Source organism: Macaca mulatta, chromosome 15 (assembly GCF_049350105.2).
Source record: "Macaca mulatta isolate MMU2019108-1 chromosome 15, T2T-MMU8v2.0, whole genome shotgun sequence".
NCBI lineage: Eukaryota > Metazoa > Chordata > Mammalia > Primates > Cercopithecidae > Macaca > Macaca mulatta.
Genome location: NC_133420.1, coordinates 105,991,553 through 106,001,031, shown reverse-complemented (window position 1 = coordinate 106,001,031; position 9,479 = coordinate 105,991,553).

The window sequence follows — 9,479 nt, the reverse complement described above, 5'->3', positions numbered from 1 at the left end:
TTTTGATACAGATTGTATTCAGTCTGTAGAATGCTTTGGGCAGTATGGTCATTTTAATAATATTAATTCTTACGATCCACATGCTTGGGATGTCTTTCCATTTGTTTGTGTCCTTTTCAGTTTCTTTTATCAATGGTTGGGAGTTTTCCTTGTAGAGGTCTTTTACCTCCTTGGTTAAATTTATTCCTAGGTATTTAAATTTTTTTTAAACTATTTTAAGTGGGATTGCCTTCTTGATTTCTTTCTCAGCTAGTTTATTATTGGTGTGTAGAAACACTACTGATTTCTGAGGCCGGGCACTGTGGCTCATGCCTGTAATCCCAGCACTTTGGGAGGCCAAGATGGGGAGATCACTTGAGCCCAGGAGTCCAAGACCAGCCTAAGCAACATAGCGACACCCCATCTCTAGTTTAAAAAACCAAAAACACTACTGATTTTTGTATGCTGATTTTGTATCTTACAACTTTACCAAATTTATTCATCAGATCTAAGCATTTTTTGGTGGAGTCTTTAGGTTGTTCTTCTAGATACAAGATTATGTCATCCGCAAAGAGGTACAATTTGACCTCCCCTTTGTTAATGTGGATTGCTTTTATTTATTTATTTAAAGTTTTAAAAAAGTTTAATGGAGCCAATAAGGCATATAAATTGTGTTCTGGCTGGATGCGTTTTATTTCTTTCATTCGCCTGATTGCTCTGGCTGGGATTTCCAGTACTGTGTTGACTAGGAGTGCTGAAAGTAGGCATCCCTGTCTTGTTCCAATTCTTAGCGGAAAAGCATTCAGCTGTTCCTCATTCTGTATGATGTTAACTGTGTGTCATATATGACCTTTATTATGTTGACGTACATTTCTTCTATGTCTAGTTTGTTGAGATTTTTTATCATGAAGGGATGTTGAATTTTATTAAATCCTTTTTCTGTATCTATTGAGATGATCATACAGTATTTGTCCTTCATTCTGTTGATGTGATGTAGCACGTTTATTGATTTGCATACATTGAATCATCCTTGAATCACTGGGATAAATCTTAGTTGATCATGGTGTATTATCTTCTTGATATGTTGTTGGATTGAGTTTGCTAGTATTTGTTGAGGTTTTTTTTTTTTTTTGAGATGGAATCTCTCTTTCACCCAGGATGGAGTGGTGCAGTGGTGCAATCTTGGCTCACTGCAACCTCCACCTCCCAGCTTCAAGCGATTCTCCTGCCTCAGCCTCCTGAGTAGCTGGGACTACAGGTGCTAATTTTTGTATTTTTAGTAGAGACGAGGTTTCATCATGTTGACCAGGATGGTCTCGATCTCCTGCCCTCGTGATCCACCCACCTTGGCCTCCCAAAGTGCTGAGATTACAGGTGTAAGCCACCCGCCCAGCCTTGTTGAGGAGTTTTGTGTGCATGTTCTTCAGAGATATTGGCCTGTACTTTTTTGTTGAGTCTCTGTCTGGTTTTAGTATCAGGGTTATGCTGGCCTTGTAAAATGAGTTATGGAGAATTCTCTCTTTAATTTTTTGGAATAGTTTGAGGAGAATTGGTGTTAGTTCTTAGAAAGTTCGGTAGAATTTGGCAATTAAGCCATCCAGTCTTGCACATTTCTTTGTTGGGAGATTTTTTAAATTACCATTTCAACTTCATTACTTGTTATTGGTCTGTTCAGGTTTTCTATGTCTTTTTAATTCAATATTGGTAGGTTGTATATGTTCAGGAATTTATTCATTTCCACTAGGTTTTTCAGTTTATTAGTGTTTACTTGTTAATAATATCTGATAATCTTTTATGTTTCTGTGGTATCAGTTGTAATGTCTCCTTTTTCATATCTTATTCTATTTCTTTAGGGTTTTCTAGGTATACAATCTCTTTTTTTCTTGGTTAGTCTAGCTAACAGTATCCATTTTATTTATCCTCTTTTAAAAGCCAACTTTTCTTTATTTCAATAGTTTTTGGGGTACAGGTGGTTTTTTGGTTACATGGAAAAGTAACCAAAAGTATCCATGGTTACATGGATAAGTTCTTCAGTGGTGATTTCTGAGATTTTGGCACACCCATCACTCAAGCAATGTACACTGCTTTTATCCCAGTATGTAGTCTTTTATCCCGCACTGCCCCCTCCGAATCCCCAAAGTCCATTATATCATTCTTCTACCTTTGCATCTTGATAGCTTAGCTCCCACTTATAAGTGAGAACATGCCATATTTGGTTTTCCATTCCTGATTACCTCACTTAGAATAATGGCCTCCAGCTCCATTCAACTTGCTGCAGAAGACATTATTGTATTCCTTTCTGTGGCTGAGTAGTATTCCATGGGGTATATATACCACATTTTCTTTATCCACTTGTTGGTTGGTGGGTTACTTAGGTTGGGTTCATTATGTTTGCAATTGTGAACTGTGCTACTATAAACATGCATGTGCATGTGTCTTTTTCATATAATAACTTCTTTTCCTTTGAGTAGATACCCAGTAGTGGGATTGCTGGATCAGATGGTAATTCTACTTTTAGGAATCTCCATACTGTTTTCCATAGTGGTTGTACTAGTTTACATTCCCACCAGCAGTGTAAAAATATGCCCTTTTCACCAAATCCACACCAATATCTACTGTTTTTTGACTTTTTAATTATGACTATTCTTGCAGGAGTAAGTTGGTATCATTGTGGTTTTAATTTGCATTCCTCTGATACTTAAGGATGTTAAGCATTTTTCATATGTTTGTTGGCTGTTTGTATATCTTCTTTTGAAAATTGTCTATTTGTGTCTTTTACCCACTTTTTGATGAGATTGTTTTTTTTCTTGCTGATTTGTTCAAATTCATTGTAGATTCTGGATATTAGTCCTTTTTCAGATGCATAGTTTGCAAATATTTTCTCCTACTGTGTGTTATCTCTGCTATTTCTTTTGTTGTGCAGAAGCTTTTTAGTTTAATTAGGTCCCATTTATTTATATTTATTTTTGTTGCATTTGCTTTTGGGGCCTTAGTCATGAGTGTTTGCCTAAGCTAATGTCCAGAACAGTTTTTCTGATGTTCTACAATTTTTATGGTTTCAGGTTTTAGATTTAAGTCTTTGATCCATCTTAAGTTGATTTTTGTATAAGGTGAGAGATGAGGATCCAGTTTCATTCTTCTACATGTGGCTTGCCAATTTTTCCAGTACCAGTTATTGAATAGGGTATCCCTTCCGCAATTTATGTTTTTGTGTGCTTCATCAATGATCAGTTAGGTGTAAGTATTTGGTTTTATTTCTGTGCTCTCTATTCTGTTGCATTGGTCTACGTGCCTGTTTTTATACTGGTTCCATGCTGTTTTGGTAACTTTAGCCTTACAGTACAGAGTACAGTCGAAGTTGGGTAATGTGATGCCTACAGATTTGTTCTTTTTGCTTAGTATTGCTTTGGCTGTGCAGGCTCATTTCGGGTTTTATATAAATTTTAGGAGTTTTTTCTAGTTCTGTGAAGAATGATGATGATATTTTGATGGGAACTGCATTGAATGTGTAGAAAGCTTTAGGCAGTGTAGTCATTTTCACAATATTGATTCTACCCATCCACGATCATGGAATGTGTTTCCATTTGTGTTATCTATTATTTCTTTCAGCAGTGTCTTGTAGTCTTCCTTATAAACATCTTTCACCTCCTTGGTTAAGTATATTCCTAGGTATTTTATTTTATTTTATTTTTTGCAGCTATTGTAAAAGGGATTGAGTTCTTGATTTGATTCTCAGCTTGATTGTTGTTGGCATATAGCAGTGCTACTGATTTATGTACACTGATTTTGTATCCTGAGACTTTACTGAGTTTGTTTATCAGATCTAGGAGCTTTTTGGATGAGTCTTTAGGGTTTTCTAGGTATACAATCATATCATCAGTGAACATCTATGGTTTGACTTTCTCTTTTCCAATTTCGACGTCCTTTACTTCGTTCTCGTTTGATTACTCTGGCCAGGTTTGTTTTGTTTTGTTTTTTTAAGATGGGGGCTCACTATGTTACCCCGGCTGGTCTCAAACTCCTGGGCAAAAACAATCCTCCCTCCTCAGCCTCCAGATTAGCTAGTATACAGCCTTGCACCACTGTGCCTTACTCTTTTATCTGTTTGTTTAGTTCTCCTCTGATCTTTATTATTTCTTAACTTCTACTAATTTGGGGTTTGGTTTATTGCCTTCCTATTTCCTTGAAGTACATCATTAGATTGTTTGAAATTTTTCTACTTTTTTGATGTAGGTGTTTATTGCTATAAACTCCCTTCTTAGGACTGTTTTTGCTGTATCTCATAGGCTTTTTTATGTTGCTGTTTTAGAGACAGGGTCTTGCTCTGTCACTCTGGCTGTAGTGCAGTCATGTGATTGTAGCTCACTTTAACCTTGAACTCCTGGGCTCAAGTGACCCTCCTGCCTCAGCCTCCCAAGTAGCTAGGACTACAGGTGCACACCACCATGCCCAGCTAATTTAAAAAATGTTGTTTGTAAAGATAGAGTCTTGCTGTGTTGCATAGGCTGATCTTAAACTACTGACCTCAAATGATCTTCTGCCTCAGCCTCCCGAAGAACTGGGATTACAGGCATGAGCCACTATGTCCAGCCAATATGTTGTGTTTTAATTTTTACTTGTTTCAAGAGATTTTTTGGCCATGTGTGGTGGCTCACGCCTATAGTCCTAGCACTTTGGGAAGCTGAGGCAAGATGATCACTTGAGCCCAGGAGTCAAGACCAGGCTGAGCAACATGGCAAGACCCCATCTCTACAAAAAATTAAAAATTAGCTGGGCATAGTGACACACAGCTGTGGTTCCAGCTACTAAGGAGGTTGACGCTGGAGGACCACTTGAGCCTGGGAGGTTGAGGCTGTGGTGAGCTATGTTCGTTCCACTGCCCTGCAGCCTAGGCAACAGAGTGAGATCCTGTATCAAAAAAAGTTTTCTTTTTATTTCCTTATTAATTCCTTCCCTGACCCAGTGGTCATTCAGGAACATATTATTTATGTTCATACAAATCTATGTATTTGTACAGTTTCCAACGTTCCTCATGCTACTTTTTTTTTTTTTTTTTTCTCTGAGACAGAGTCTCACTCTGTCACCCATGCTGGAGTGCAGTGGCACCATCTCAGCTCACTGCAACCTCTGCCTCCTGGGTTCAAGCAATTCTCCTGCCTGAGCCTCCCAAGTGGCTGGGATTACAGGTGTGCGCCACCATGCCTAGCTAATTTTTTGTATTTTTAGTAGAGACGGGGTTTCACCATGCCGACCAGGCTGGTCTCGAACTCCCAACCTCATGATCCGCCTGCCTCGGCCTCCCAAAGTGCCGGGATTACAGGCATGAGCCACCGCGCCCAGCCCATGCTACTTATTTATTATTTTATCCTATTGTGGTCTGAGAAGATAATTGATATGATTTCTATTTTAAAAATTTGTTGAGACTTGTTTTGTGGCTTAACATATGGTCTGTGCTGGAAAATGCTTCATTTGCTGATGAGGAGAAAGTGTATTCTACAGCTGTAGGATGAAATGTTCTGTTTAGGTCCATTAGTTCTAAAGTGCAGTGTAAATGTCTCTTAATTTTCCATCTAGTTGGTCTAATTCTGAAAGTGGTATGTTGAAGTCCCAAACTCTATGTTACAGTGCATCTCTCCCTTTAGATCTAATATTTGCTTTATATATCTGGGTGCTCTAATGTTGGGTACATATATAATTGTTATATCCTCTTGCTGTGTTGATCCACTTATCATTATATAGTGACCTTCATTATATAGTGACCTTCTTCGTTTCTTTTAACAGTTTTTGACTTAAAGTCTGCTTTATCTAACATTGGTATAGCTACCCCTGCTTTCTTTTGATTACCATTTGATTGGAATCTCTTTTTCCATGTCTTTACTTTGTCTGTATATGTTCTTACAAGTGAGATGAGTTTATTTTAGGCAGCTTATAGGTGGGCCATGTTTTTTTTAATCCATTCGGCTATCCTGTAACTTTCAAGTGGAAAGTTTAATCTGTTTACATTCAAGGTTATTATTGATATGTGAGAGCTAATTCCTGTAATTTTATTACTTCATAGCTACTTGTTTTATATATCCCTTGTTCCTCTCTTTCTCTCTTATTATTGTGATTTGGTGGTTTTCTGTAGTGGTAATGTTTGAGTCCTTTCTCCTCATTTGTCTCTTTGCTCTACCAGTGGGTTTTGTAATTTTTGTGTTTTTATGGTGGTGTGCATCATTGTTTTCCTTCCAGGACTCTCTTAAACTTATTTCTTGTAGGGCTCACCTAGTGTGATGAATTCCCTCAATTGTTGCTTATCTGGGAAAGACTACTTCTCCTTCATTTATGAAGGATAACTTTGCTGGGTGTAGTGTCCTTGGCTGGCAGAATTTTTTCTCAGCTCATTGTCTATACCATCCCATTCTTTCCTGGCCTGTAAGGTTTCCACTGAGAATTCTGCTTAGTCAGTTGGGAGATCCCTTGTAAGTGACTAGACATTATTCACTTGCTGTTTTTGCAATTCTCTGTCTTTGACATTTGACGACCATGTGCCGTGAAGATCTCTTTGAATTGCATCTGTTTGGGGACCTCTGAACTTCCTGTATTGGATCTTTAAATCTCTTACTTGGGAAGTTTTCAGTTACTGTTTCATTAAATGGATTTTCTATCCCTTTTCTCTTTGCCTTCTGAAACACCAAAAATTTGAATATTGGTCATTTTATGGTGTCCCATATGTCATGTGGGCTTTGTTCATTCTTTTTTCTTTGTTTTTATCTGACTGGATTATTTCAAAAGACCTGTCTGCAAGTTCTGTAATTCTTTGTTCTACTTGATCTACTCTATTTTTGAAGGTTTTAAATGTGTATTGTATTCCATTCAGTGAATTCACCAGTTCCAAAATTTGGTGGTTTTTCCTCATGATTGTTATGTCTTTGGTAAATTTCTCATTATTTTTTGTATTTGTTGTGTGCTCTTCTATCTCACTGAGCTTCTTTAATATCATTACTTTGAATTCTTTTTCTGGGACTTCATAAATTTCTTTTTCATTGGAATCTGTTGCTGGAGAATTATTGTGTGCCTTTGAAGGTGTCATATTTCCCTGCTTTTTCGTGTTTGTTGTGTCCTTACATTTTTCTCCGCACATCTGGTCTAACAGTCACTTCTTCCGATTTTTTTGGATTTGCTTTCATAGTGGAGGACTTTTTCCTGAAGATGTATATGTGGTGTTGGTTGGGTAGGGCACTGTGCCAGTCTAGGCAAACCTGTCCCCAGGCTGCCTGGTGGCGCATGGAGGTGCTGGTTCTCAAAATGGTACCCTGCTGTAGCTGCTTAGAACTCAGGGTGTGCAAGACTCAGCCTTAACTCCCTTTCTGGAGCAATACCATCACATGGTCTTCAAGCAGCTCCCTATGTTAGTCTCAGGGTCCACAAGGATTGAGGGGGCTTTCCTGTGGTTAGGATTGTAGGAGTCTGCAATAAAAAATGTGGACTGTGGCCGGGCGCGGTGGCTCACGACTGTAATCCCAGCTCTTTGGAAGGCCGAAACGGGCGGATCACGAGGTCAGAAGATCGAGACCATCCTGGCTAACGCGGTGAAACCCCATCTCTATTAAAAATACAAAAAATTACCCGGGCGTGGTGGCGGGCGCCTGTAGTCCCAGCTACTTGGGAGGCTGAGGCAGGAGAATGGTGTGAATCCGGGAAGCAGAGTTTGCAGTGAGCCGAGATCGCGCCACTGCACTCCAGCCTGGGCGATGAGTGAGACTCCATCTCAAAAAAAAAAAAAAAAAAAATGTGGACTACTGGGGGGGTCTATCCCTAACCCTTTCCCTTCATTGGGAAGTCTCTACAGGCACCCAGCCAATCTCAGCTGAGCAGGCTGCCTCACTTCCCTCTCCTTCCTTGTTTTAGGTGTTTCCTGTTCACTTCTCTGTTGAATTTTAGTGTTCTTTCCTAGATAACCTATTCCAACTGTGATTATCTATTCACTATTTTGGTTCTTTATGGAGAAGGTGAGTACTAGATGCCTCTAGTCAGCCATCTTGAAGACTGATGGGTCTTGTTTTTTTATTCAATCTGATGTCTTTTAATTGGAAATTAGTTTATATTTTAATGTAATTATGGATATGGTTGAATGTAATCTCACCATTTTGCTATTTTCTACTTGTCCCATTTTCTTTTTTCTCACTTTCTTTTGGATTGAGTATTCTCTTGATTTTATCACCATTACTGGCTTGTTATAGCTCTTTATTTAAAAAAAGGTTTCAGTGGCTTCTCCAGGTTTTAAAATATGCATGTTCAACTTACACAAACTTCAAATAGTATACCACTTCACGTATAGTTAGAAGAACCTTGCAACAATATACTTCCAATTTCTCTTGCATCATTTATGCTATTGTCATACATCTTAATATGTTTAATAAACCCCAGAATACAGTGGTAATATTTTTGCTTTAGACTAAATTCTTTAACAAAAAACTTTTATATTTATCGTCATTTTTGAATAATTTTCTGGTGTGGGTTGCTTTAAAAATATGTCCACAAATTCTTCAATACTCCTACCTTGGGAACAGCCTAATTCCCATTCCCTTGAGTGTGCGCTGTAGTAATTTACTAAATGAATAGAATGTGGTAGAAATGTGTGATTCTAAGGCTAGGTCGTAAAAGACATTGCACCTTCCATTTTGTCTCCGATCTCTGGCACTGGGGGAAGCCAGATGACATGTCATGAAGATACTGAAATACCCCTATGGAGAATCCCACTTGGTGAAGAAGTTAGGCCTCCTCTAAAGAGTCATATGAATTGAATGAGTTTGGAAGTGGATCCTTCACCCCAGGCAAGCCTTCCTGTAATTACACACCCAGCCAACCACATAATTGTAACCACATGAGCGACACTAAAACACCCAGCCAAACTGATGGTGAATTTCTAACCCACAGACTTGAGAAAATGTTGTTTTAAGTCACTTAAGTTTGGGGATAACTTGTTATAAAGCACTAGTCATTTCTTCATTATGTATCCAAGTTTCTATCTGCCATCACACTTCTACCATAGGTCTGCTGACAGTGAATTCTTTCAGCTTTCCTCTAAAAAGCCTTTATTTCATCTTTTATTTTTCAAAGATTTATTCACAGAATACAAAATTAGGGGTTGATTTATTTCTTTAAATATGTCACTCTGTTATTTTGATGAGTACTCTGCTATAATTCTTACCTTTGTCCTTCTGAGTGTGTTTTTTTCCTCTGGCTGCTTTAATTGGTTTTGGTATTTATCCTGCTTGGTGTTCTCTAAACTGGTTAGATCTGTGGTTTGATGTTTTGTTATTATTTCTGAAAAATTCCTTGCCATTATCTTCTAAAATATTATTTCCTGTTTTCTCTTCTCCTTCTAAGACTTTCATTACATGTATGTTAGACTGCTTGTTATTATTCCATAGCTCCTGGGCACTGTTTTTATTGTTTTTGTTTTGGAGGCGGAGTTTCACTCTTGTGCCCAGGCTGGAGCGCACTGGCAGGATCTC